Below are 11,095 nucleotides of genomic sequence, written 5' to 3'. Positions count from 1 at the left end.
ACTCTGAGCTGACAGAGGAAACCCACCTGCCTGAGACTTCGCTGCCTCCATGGACCTCCAAGCAGTGCTCCCTTCTCTGTTAAAAGATGCTGAGCTGAATGGTGTCCAAGCAGCTGTGCTCCTGGGTATCTGCAGCCTCAAAGAGAGCAGGAGATGCTTTGAACCTAACCCAAAAGTTGAAACAGAAGTAGTTTTAGTTTATTGGAAGATTCCTGTTGTGTCTTAACTGCTAAATTCACTTCTAAAGACCTGAGAGATAAACGGCGTTTCAGCAGCCCCTGAAATACAATCGGGGGAGGAAAACAGAGCAGCACTTTCCTACCCATCACCAGAAATGGGGATGACATCTGGGCAATGCATCCTCACTGTTCAGACTGCAGCAGGGTCCAGCAGCAAGGACTCAAGTCATTCAGCAGCAATTCAAAGGAGAAAATAGGATCAAATGATGATGCTTTAGACTTTGCCAGTCTGCCTCTCCCTGCACACCAAGCATGTACTTGCTTTCCTTAAGTGCATTGATAAACACTCTGGATCAGTATTAACACATGCCAGATGCTGGGGAATCATCTCCCACTTATGGCAATTATGAGGATTTCCCAGAATACAATAAAGCAACTGAGAAGATGAGCATCTGGTGGGGGTTGTCAGGCCCCAACACAAATCTATGCAATAAAGAGGTGTGATTATTTCTTTCCTTGAGTCATACGGCATTTAGCACTGGATACATGCAATTCCTCCTTCCTTCAGGGGTTCTCCTCAGGAGATGAGCAGAGCATCCTTCCTCCAGTGGGAATGCTTAGCTGCTCCCCCTATCCTGCCCTTTCTGTGCTGAAATCCAGCCACCATGTGCACCCCAATCCCACCAGCATCACCCAGCCAGAGGGACCTGTGCAAAGTGACCGTGCATCTCCATCAGACAGCACCTCAAGCCAGAGAAACCACCAGGTGAGACCATCTCCCTCTCTCTGACCTGGACCACCTCGTCCATGGCCATGTCCACTCCACTCCATGCTTCCAAGCCAAGGGCAAAACTCCATAGCTCAAGGTAAGAGAACCTGCCACATGCTGAGGTCTGTTAAAAGACATACAAAGTGGTGAAGCAGTGAAGGTTATTTCCTACATAAACCAGCCAGGAAATGATGATCGTGCACAGGGAATGCTCTGTGGATTACACAACAGTGCAGACACGTGGCTGAACAACATTTTAAACATACTTAATGGATGATTCCTAGAAGTAATAGCAAGTTTTATTCCTGTGAAAGGCAGCAGAGCCAAGCTATATTTAACAGAGGAAAGAAGCTAGGAGTAATCTCCAAAGGTCTGATAATGCAGAGTCTGTGCTTAAACATGCTCCAGTACATCTTTAGGCAGTAAATGCCAGCTACAAGGCTGGTTTTCTCAGTTTGGGTAGCAATTTTGGGACTCATTGATTTTAATATCAGAAGCAGCCATTAAGGCACCTCCTATGAGCTCTCCACCACAAGCCAAAATGTTTCATCCAGTACAGAACAGGGATGGAGGCTGGATAATTCAGAACTATTTGCAATGAGTGACACACCAGCCTTTGCCCACAGCCAAGGGCTAGCCCAGATCCATCCGTCCCTCCTGCCAGGGCCATTCCCATGAAGGTAGCTCCTTAACTCCTTCCCTATCCTCACAAACCAATTTTAATCCCATTTTCCTTCCCAGAGCTTTCTTAGACAACACTCAGAAAATGAGCTGGACCATCAATGTCAGCAAATGCCACCCATCTGGCACCACATTCTTGCCTCTGGAGGCCCCAGCAGTCATGGTGAGCATCTTCCCAGGCTCCCACCCCACTGAAATGCACCCTGCCAGAAAGACTTCCGGGGGGAATCTGCTCCTTCTTGTTTATTGGTTTTCCTTTGGGCTTTTCCCAAAGCAGAGCTTTTTCTCCATGTAATTTCCTGTGGACATCTGAAAAGAAACATGACCAACATGGCTTACAGCAGCAGCATCCGATGAAAAGCGCTGAGTGGACCCAAAGTCACATAATACACTTACAGTGGTATTTACAGTGTTAACACTGCCATAACTTTAAAGTCAATTTTAATGTACATTTGTGCTCCTAGTTTACTTTTGATAAGATTGAAATGCTTGGCGTCAGCTCCAGGTTTTGAGGGCTGTGGAGTCAATTTGCAAAGGGTGCTTGGGAGAGAGGGGGATGCTGCTTCCTAGAGAATAATACTGCATGTCTGAAACCTCTTCAAGGCTGTGGAACCATCATTCTGGATCCTGGCTCGTGTGAAATCCAAGGTCTAACAGGAAATCACATTTGAGTCAAACTCACCTTATTCCTCCCAAGAAGCTGATGCTTTTCTTCTTTGTTTAACTGTGACCATTTCTCTGTTTGAGATCTGCTTCTCATTGTGTAGCCAGTACCTGGCTCCTCTTCTATAACCTTGGGATCTTTGACAGCAGAGTGTTACTACTGTGCCGACTACATGAAGTATGCTTTTAATGTCCCCACTAGGGGACATTAAAATGAGCTTTAAAGTATGAATTCAATCACTTAGAATAAAAACCAGTTCATAGCAATATTTGACTTTAAAAGCACTGTGGAAATGCTTAACTGCTTCGTGCACCGAGTCCCATTGCAGGGAACACAATTAAGATGCTTTGGCTCCCATTTTTCAGCAAGTGTATCCGTGACAAGCTTTCCCAAGCGTCTGCTGCAAAGTGCTGGCAGCAACACGGCAGCAAGGCTGCGCAGAGAAAGGTGCTGTGCTTTTGGGGACTGCAGAAGACCAGGGCTCAGTGTGGCCAGGCCACTGCTCCTCCCTCAGCTTCACTAAACTCAACCATTTCACTCAGTTTAGGGACCTCTGTTTAATATAGCACAGTGTTAACATCACCCAAAACCACAGAACAAGGATGCAGTCGGGTGTTCTGCTCCACTGAGGCTCGTGCACAGGAAGGAAAGGGAAGAGTGAGTATTTGCCCAGCTGGATGCTTCAGAGAACACGTCCATCTCGGTGCCTCTGGCTATGTGTCTGTAAAGCGCTGAACAACAGGAAATCGTTCGGCTTGTATCAGACTAAATCCAGAGAGCATCAACCCTGCAATTAACTATAATTAGAAATCCATTCCGGCAGCACCACGGAGCCAGTTCTCAGGTCTTGACAAGTAACCCTCCCAACCAGCCAGCTCCCATCTCTACTGCCCAAGTAGCCATTCCCTGGGCTGGCCATGCCAAGCCTCAGGCCCAAATTCCCCTTGGATAAGCATATAGAATTATTTCTTAATGCACCTTTCTGCACTGCAACTTTAGAGTATTCAATAAGAACAGATAGCCTGCTGATGTGAGATCTCATGGTGAGCAAAGATGAAGGAATCCCCAGCCTCCCACTCCAGCCATCTTCAGCCCTTCCTCTCCACCATCACCTAAATACCAACAGGCTTCTAACCCACAATGTGGATGTGGCCAAACCCAGTGCTATTTCTGCATTGCTAATGCCCTTCAGAGCCTGTGCCAGCTCTCAGAATAACATCCAGAATACAATGGGAGAAGCTCAGTCCAAAGAACGTCAATTGTCACCTTATTTTCAAGGAGATTTTGCATTTGTGATTCCCCCAGTTAACTGTGCTTCCAGCTAAAGCTAAACATTGCCATATGAGCAAAAAACCCCAGCACTTAGAAGGCCTGGTACTTAGGGATCTAGTAAAATGACAGCAGCCCCAGCTATAATTATTGCCCTGTAATCTGCATGTCATGAATCACTACATAACGCAGCAATAGCTGCAATCACTGCACATAGTTATTTGTTCTTTGCGCTGAAATAAAGTGGTGGGGAAGATGGGCAGAAATTGAGTGTGGAGTAAATATGCAGTCATTGTCGACCTTTTTCTGTCAACAGACACTTAACAGTTTTCCTGTGGATGTCCTACACAACAAATAGAGGAAAGGAGTGCACAGGCTCTCCAAGCTGCCTTCTGCACATCCCCAAAACCCCCCTAACAGTGAGCTGAGGTCTGGGAAGAAAGGTGGGTAACCAGGAAGAGTTACACAAGATTCCAATCACAACTAAAATTGAGGCTTTTCTCTTGCTGTTCTTTCAGCCATTTGGTTCCCAGATGTTTTAAACAGCTTTCTGAGTGTGAGTTGGAGCCAACAGGGCACCCACACCACAGCCAAGGGGCAAACTTGGCATTTTGATCTCGCTTTGGGTGTGTGAACTAAATGTTCATGTTCTGCGCAGTGAAAAAGCACTGAAAATCTCGTTTTGGAAAGTGTGAGAGGCCCCATCCAGGCAATGCAATGCAATGCCAGGGTGGAGGAGGAGAAAAAACACCTCTTGTAGCCCCCAGATCTGCTGGATAAGGTCATCACTTCCAGCTCCTTCCAGATATGTCAGATAAGGTCATCACTTCCAGCTATTCAACATTTCTTTGCACATCAGCTGGTTTCCTCTATAACTTATCTCTGAGGCAACAAGGCAGATTAACTCTGCTGCCAAGCTCAGCTCTTTAAAATGCTTACAGCCAGTCAGAACCTCCACTGGGCTGAGACAGGAGCTGGTCCATGGAAAGACCAGATGGACACCAACCTGGGCAACAGGTGATGCTGAGGATGGCACCAGCCCAGGAGCCACAGCTCACCCATGTTAACACCATCAACTCACGCTTATATGGCAGGAAACCTGAGCTGCAGTTCCCATGAGGCTCATGATCAGCCTCAGAACCTACCCAAAAAGAAACCTTTCCATGTCATCAGAGATCAAGTTCAGCAAAGCCAAAGCTGCTGCACAACCGCAATTCCCACCCCAGGAGTAAAAATCACATCACATCAATACACAACTTCTGACTGAGCTCCTGCCTCCCACGTGGGACGGCATCCCTAGCACATGACTTAAACACAATGACCAAGTGCTCCACTGCAAAACAGAAAGGACAAGACCAAATTCAAGGTTTTCTGCTGCTAAATCCACATGATTCTGCTGGTTACAATGGATGTTTATTAGTTTAAATATAGTTCAACTCTTTCTCTAAAGCTCAGTACTTACAAGTGCCTCTGTGTGTGTAATTAGCGGCAGAGATACATAAAATGGTTATTCAGTCATCTCACAGCTCCTTCTTTCTCAGTTTGTGATTTGTTCATATTCTAAAGAGACCCTGGTATTAATTACTTATTGTAGATTAAATACAAGACTGGGAAGAGGAGGAAAATCTTCCTGTGTGTGGCAGACTTCTTTGTATCTTGCTAAGTCTCCCTCCAGAACCATAGCTGTTGGTACTGAAAGGCAGAAAACCAGCTGAGCCGAGCACCTCTGCCCTGCACTAAGAAATGCAATAAGAAATACTTTCACACTCAGGCCAGGAGAATCATGCATTGATCTGCTGAGGTTTCACTGACCTCTACATCACTGTGTACTACAGAAACTGTGCTAAACTCCAGCCAGCTCCACCAAGCAAGCATCAATGTGACCTAGAACACCTCTCATGGGAGCAGAGAGATGGTGGAGGGGAACGAGGAACCAAAGAATCCCACTTTCTTGAGTGAATTTGGAGCACAGGAAAGAGCATGGGGAGGTAATCTTGGTGTAAGAGCAGCACCCATATAAAGGGGAGGTCCTTCATCCCTCTGAGCCCAAACTGGCCCTCTCCCAGCAGTGATGCTCTGCCCATCATTCTCCACAAGCTTTTGCTTCCCAACATGACAGAAGACTCATTACTTAAGGCAGGAAGAAATCCCTCTGCTTATAGCACACCGCAGATGAACAAGTCCATTTCAGTGGCATTTGCCTCTGGATGAGTAACAAAGGCAGAAATGAACACCCCAAGAACAAGCACAAAACCCCCACACGAACTCTTGTGTTATGCCTGGTAGCTCACCGGGAAAGCATGATGCAATAGAAATACCCTGGCTCCTGCTGAATCCATGTGTGAACATCAATTGTTAAGCGGAATAATTCATTGTGCTTTGACTTTCACCACGGGCCCTAAGACTCAAATCCATGTTCTTTCCAAATCACTGTTATTTCCAGCCTATCTCCTGTGGTGAGGTACATAGCTAGCCTGAAATTTCCCTGCGACACCTTAATAAATAGCTTAACTTGAGATATAATTTACTAAGGTTTAAGTGTGTGCTCAGAAAGACCTATTTCTGTTGCAGGAACTTGTGCCAAAATTGGCATCACCTCTTTCCAAGGCTTTCTCCATCAAGCACGCTGTGCTTGGGTGGAGAACTCTACCTGTGCCCTTTCCCATGGACCACAGAGGCTTGAAAATATAGAGAGAAGCAAGGTAAAAGATGCTTTTCACTCTTGGAGGTCCTAGGACAGAACTGACCTTCTCAGGCCCTGAGGCTGCACCCCTGTTATCCAGGTTTTCGTTGCAGCACACACACTGCTGGGATGCAGTGCAGAAGCAGCAATAGGCATAGCTGAAAGCGATTAATATTGCCCCAAATCTCAGCTAAATACACCGTGTAGTAATCAAGGATTAACCACCAGCACCTCCAGAGCAGTTGTAAGCAGTCCAGGTACTTCTGCATTCATCCTATTCTCCAAACCAACCTTTTCCCTTCAGACAGCAAACTCACATCCTGCTCCACACAGCATTCCCTACCCTGCTGCTCACCTACTGGTGGTGACTAAGGGTTAATGAGGAAGCCAAGGCAATAACAGCTGAACGTTCTCCTCACCAGGAACCCCTCCTTCTGAGCCTCGTTAAAACTACCCTCATTATCTTCTTGCTTCAGAAAACATCTCATTGCTGGTTCTCCAGTAAGACAGTGAGCCTTCCGCATCCCCCCCAGTGCAGGAATGAACCAGCTGTAACTAACCCCTAAAGCAGATGAAGTCAATGATCATCCTGGTGGCTCAAGACCCCATGTTTGAAATGCTGGAGGCATTTTATACAGAGCCATTTGAAGCTACAAGTCCCAGTGCCGTAACCCCATCTTAATTTGATCTGAACACTGGGTTGTGCTGAAGACAGACACATGCTCCTCCCAGGCAAACCCCACAGGCTCAGTGCAGGAGAATCACTGATTCTCCTTATTTTACATCCTATTGGAATAAAGAAAATAAACCCCACAGCATTCCTGTTGACTTCCAATAAAGTGGGAAAACAGGAGGCAAAGGTGACAAGCAGCTGAGACCCAAATAGTTCAAGCTGGTTTGATGGCAAGAGAGCCAGAGGAGCCTGCAGACAATCAATCTTGGCGTCAATCACCCAGATTCAGTAGACCCATCTATTCTGGCAGCATTAGGAATGGAGCTGTTGTCCTTTCGAGGTCCCTCCTGGCTCCTCCATTTATTTATATTGTATTTATTGCAGAATAAGCTGTTTAACAAATTCCTGTGGCACAGCTCCCTCCATAAGCACTGAGCTCCAAAATCATTACTTTCATTGCCCAATGTTTTGTCCACCAAGAGCTTGCCCTGAAGAGTTATTGCCAAATAGCCCATTCCCGGTGGCCAGCCACAGAGATGACCCCAGTGAGCAGCAGAGATTGATGTGGTTAGAAGGGGAAAAACAAATACAAAATAAAGGGGGACAAAAGAACCTCAGGAAAAGCTGAGCAGAGTTGGGGCCTGGGAAGAGGAAGGGTCTTCCCCCCAGCTGACATTGTGCAATACAGCATCCTTACCTAGTGGGAAGCAACAGACTGCTGCTCTGCTGTTTGTTTTTCAACATCCCAATCTACTGATGCTTCTTAATGAAGACTTTCATTGGGGATTGAAGTTGCAAGGGCTTCCCCCCTCCCCTCAGTATAAACAATACTGAAAACCTGTTTGGGGTTGAGGAGTTCTCTCCCTTTCCTTTTCTTTCCTTTTCAGCTTTGAAACACAAGGGTATTTTGAAAACATAAAGGGATATAGAGGTTTTGGAATGAAACACTGGGGTATTATTATTATTGTTACTGTTGTTGTTGTTATTACTACCATTATTGTTATTACTCTTATTGTTTCTATGATTACTACTATTATCACTACTACTATTATTGCTATTATTAAGCACAGGCTTTCCTTTTAAAACCCATCACTAAGTCGCAACCCAAACAAATGCATGGTTGACTTCAAACCCAAGTTTGAGGGCTTCAGCTCTGCTCCCCATTCTGCCTCTGCAACCACAGCTGAGGGCTGAAGCATTCTGGAGGTTCTCCTGTCCTTACTTGCACCTTGCTGTGACACAGCCATTGCCTTGGCAGGGATGCCCCCAGCAATGGACCACAGGAAAAGTGCCCAAAACCCTGAGGTTGTGGCTGGTTTTCATTCCTTTTATTCTCAAGCTTTCAGGGAGGGGTTGAGGAGCTGCCACCTCCTCCATCACTTTCCTCCCTCTCCCCCTTTTCACCTGAAAACACACAAAGCCAAAGTCTCTCCTTCACCCCAAGACTGATCCCTTGGCACTTCCAATGCCATCCAAACTCCTTCCCAAACCCACAGTCTTGCCTATAACACTATATCCCTGGGATAAACTAAAAGCATCCATCCTTACCCAGTTTAACAGTTCCACTTTATCTTCCTACTAAAAACCAGCCATAATTTCACAGCCTGTCTGCCTGCAGTCGTAATAGCAAACAGCAGCCAAGATTGTACTCCTCTTGCAGACGAGGAGGAGTCAGCCAGCCTCCTCCATAGAGGGCCATAATATACAAACCACATTTCACTCCTGAGATAGAACTTGTTATCCACTGATAATTTAATGTGGGTTTGGGGCTGGGGTTTTGAGAGGATATATTCCTGAGGATGAAAGTGTCCCAGTTGCAATCCCAGCATCCCCATGCCCAAAAACCAGAGTCTGACTGTTTGTGGGCTGCATGAACTGCTGCTAGGCTGGGAGTCAGAGGCTTGGGATCCATCTGTGATTTCCCATCAACAGAAGAGAGCACAAAGCCCTTTAGTTCCTCTGTTTTGTAAACAACCTTCATCCCATCCAGTGACAGGCTTTTAAATTATTCCCTCGGGAATCCCACACCAGCCCTCAGTGGTTTTACCAAGAACCTGCTGGGCAGATGAGCTATTCCAAGACTTGGGAAACGTTATGGAGAGAGGTTCAAACCCTCTGCCATGGGTTTGGGTGCCTGTCCCAGTCAACAGCATAGGGAACATCTGTGCCTCTCCCCAGCCCTTCTGCTCGGTTTCAATTGCTAACAATAGACAAAAAATAATCAAAGTTCCTCTCTTTGAAAGCCATTAAAATAGGGGGGGGGGAAGCCTCTGAAACAATCTGCATTTTATCTTCTTAATGGCTCTAAAGCCTCCACTTGTATCCAAAAATAATTGCACTCAGCAAGGGTTGAAGAATATTCCTTTCAAATCATGGACCAGATGTTCCACCGAGACCATTACACAGTTAACTGCCAATAAAAGTAATCCAACAAACCAAGCCCTGATTAAGGAATGCGCGCACGCAGCCCAGCAGCGCCTGCACGCACCGAACGTGATTTGCTGTTATTTAACCTCTAATGACACAGACCCGCCGTCCCCTTCCTCCTTGGCAAAGGCAGCACCAGGCAGCGAGGAGAGGATTGCTTTGCTTTTACTATCTTGGAAATCAGATCCCATAAACTCAGTGAAAGCGGAGCCAATGGCCACACGGCCAAACCCCCACTCCCCCCCCCACGTTGCTCAAGAGGTCAGTGCTGTTTTCTAGTCCATCCCAGCACATCCAAGACAAACAGTCCCATGCCACCGCGCTGCAGGGGATGTGCAGGCAGCAGTAAGAACAAGCAACTCTGCCCATGCACTGGGCTGTGTGCAGGCCACCATCACCTTTCTTGTTACAGACCTGGTTTGGGCTCCAAGGGTTGATGTCCATCAGCTGGGCTTCAGATGGGAGTGCAGATGGAGCCTTCTCAGACCTCATGCACCAGGCAAGGGCAAGGGTAAGGGTTAGGGTTAGGAGACAGCTCCAGCACACACCAGCCACTCTCTTGGACCCTGAAGGTGGTTTCATCTTGTTTGTGCTTAGCAGTGCAAAAGCTGATTGCCAAGTAGGATAGGAACCACCCAGCCTCCTGAGCCCAGAGCAGCTGGGAGCCTGCTGAGGCCAAGAGGATGAGCCTTGAAAAGCAGCCAGGTGAGGTAGATGGGAGGAGGAATCCAAAACCATGGGCTGATGGGAGCTGCCTGTGGGTTGGATGGGGCACATCTCACCTTCTGCCTTACCTGCCCTGCAGCTTCAGAACTCATTTCCACTTTGTATGCTTCTAAAGGCTTCCTTTTATACCCTATAATTCATTTTTGTAGCAAAAACATGCTCTGGAGTGAACAGGCTTCCTCTCTCAAAGAAACATCTCCAATGCAAGTGGAGAGGCACTGATTGCTCTATCAGGTTCTCCGGGGCTTTTCTCTGTGTTGTTAGCTAACAAAAATGTGTTCTTAATTTAAGCATTTAACCCAAATATCTCCCTTTTAATTACAAGCTGAGGAAGAGCAACAGCCCAGAGCAACAACAAATGCTTCTCTCACTGAACCATCACAGCAGGGAGCAGGGAGCGATTTTACACAACCAGGGTGAATTCAAACCCCCCAGAGCTGGGGGGTTCAGGCAGAAAGGACCCAACCAAGCTCCCCACATGAGGTACCACCTTCCCTGGGAAACAAACCCATCATTTCAAGGGCAGGAGGCTGCATCCATGCTGGGACATACACCTCAAAGACCACAAACACCTACCACTACCATGACCCACTGCTCCCAGGCACAGCTTTTATAGGCAGCACTGCCCCTGATTGGCCCATCCTGACCACGCCAACTATGTGAGGCTCCACCCCCTGACGGTGGCTCCGCCCCCCAGCCCATGTGCTGCCCATCACCCCTGCCTGCACCCCTGCCCATCTCACATCCACTGTCACCCCCGCCCATCACCCTGCTCACATCCCTGCCTGCATCCCTGCCTGCACTGCTGAATGCTTTGCAGCTGGCAAAGGGGAGATCTGCTGCTCCACAGGCAGGAGAATTCCCATTGGATGCTGCCAGCCAGGGGCTTCAGATCCAGCAGCCAGGCAGGGAGAGGGCACTTGGCCCTGGCAGCAAAGTGGAAAGGGAGGATGAAACCCCACGAGGGTCTTGGGCACCTCCCTGAGCCCTGTATGAAGTGTCCAGCACACCTGTGCTCTATCTG

At 47.4% G+C, this 11,095-nt stretch overlaps 1 long non-coding RNA gene across 1 annotated transcript; it reads right to left on the bottom strand.

Moving 5' to 3' along the window:
- Positions 1-1,726: 1,726 nt before the first annotated feature.
- On the bottom strand, positions 1,727-9,862 carry LOC130604173 (uncharacterized). Its single transcript, XR_008973389.1, has 3 exons — positions 9,760-9,862; positions 2,047-2,279; positions 1,727-1,928 (listed from the first exon to the last, which is right to left on the bottom strand). It is a non-coding gene; the product is annotated as an uncharacterized LOC130604173 (long non-coding RNA).
- Positions 9,863-11,095: the final 1,233 nt, after the last annotated feature.

The sequence above is a fragment of the Pezoporus wallicus genome, unplaced genomic scaffold (assembly GCF_028554395.1).
Source record: "Pezoporus wallicus isolate ANWC-B61680 ecotype Strahan unplaced genomic scaffold, APGP_CSIRO_Pwel_v1 contig_3710, whole genome shotgun sequence".
NCBI classification, from domain to species: domain Eukaryota; kingdom Metazoa; phylum Chordata; class Aves; order Psittaciformes; family Psittacidae; genus Pezoporus; species Pezoporus wallicus.
Note: the sequence above shows the minus strand (reverse complement) of the source record. Positions and strands in the feature narration are given on the sequence as shown.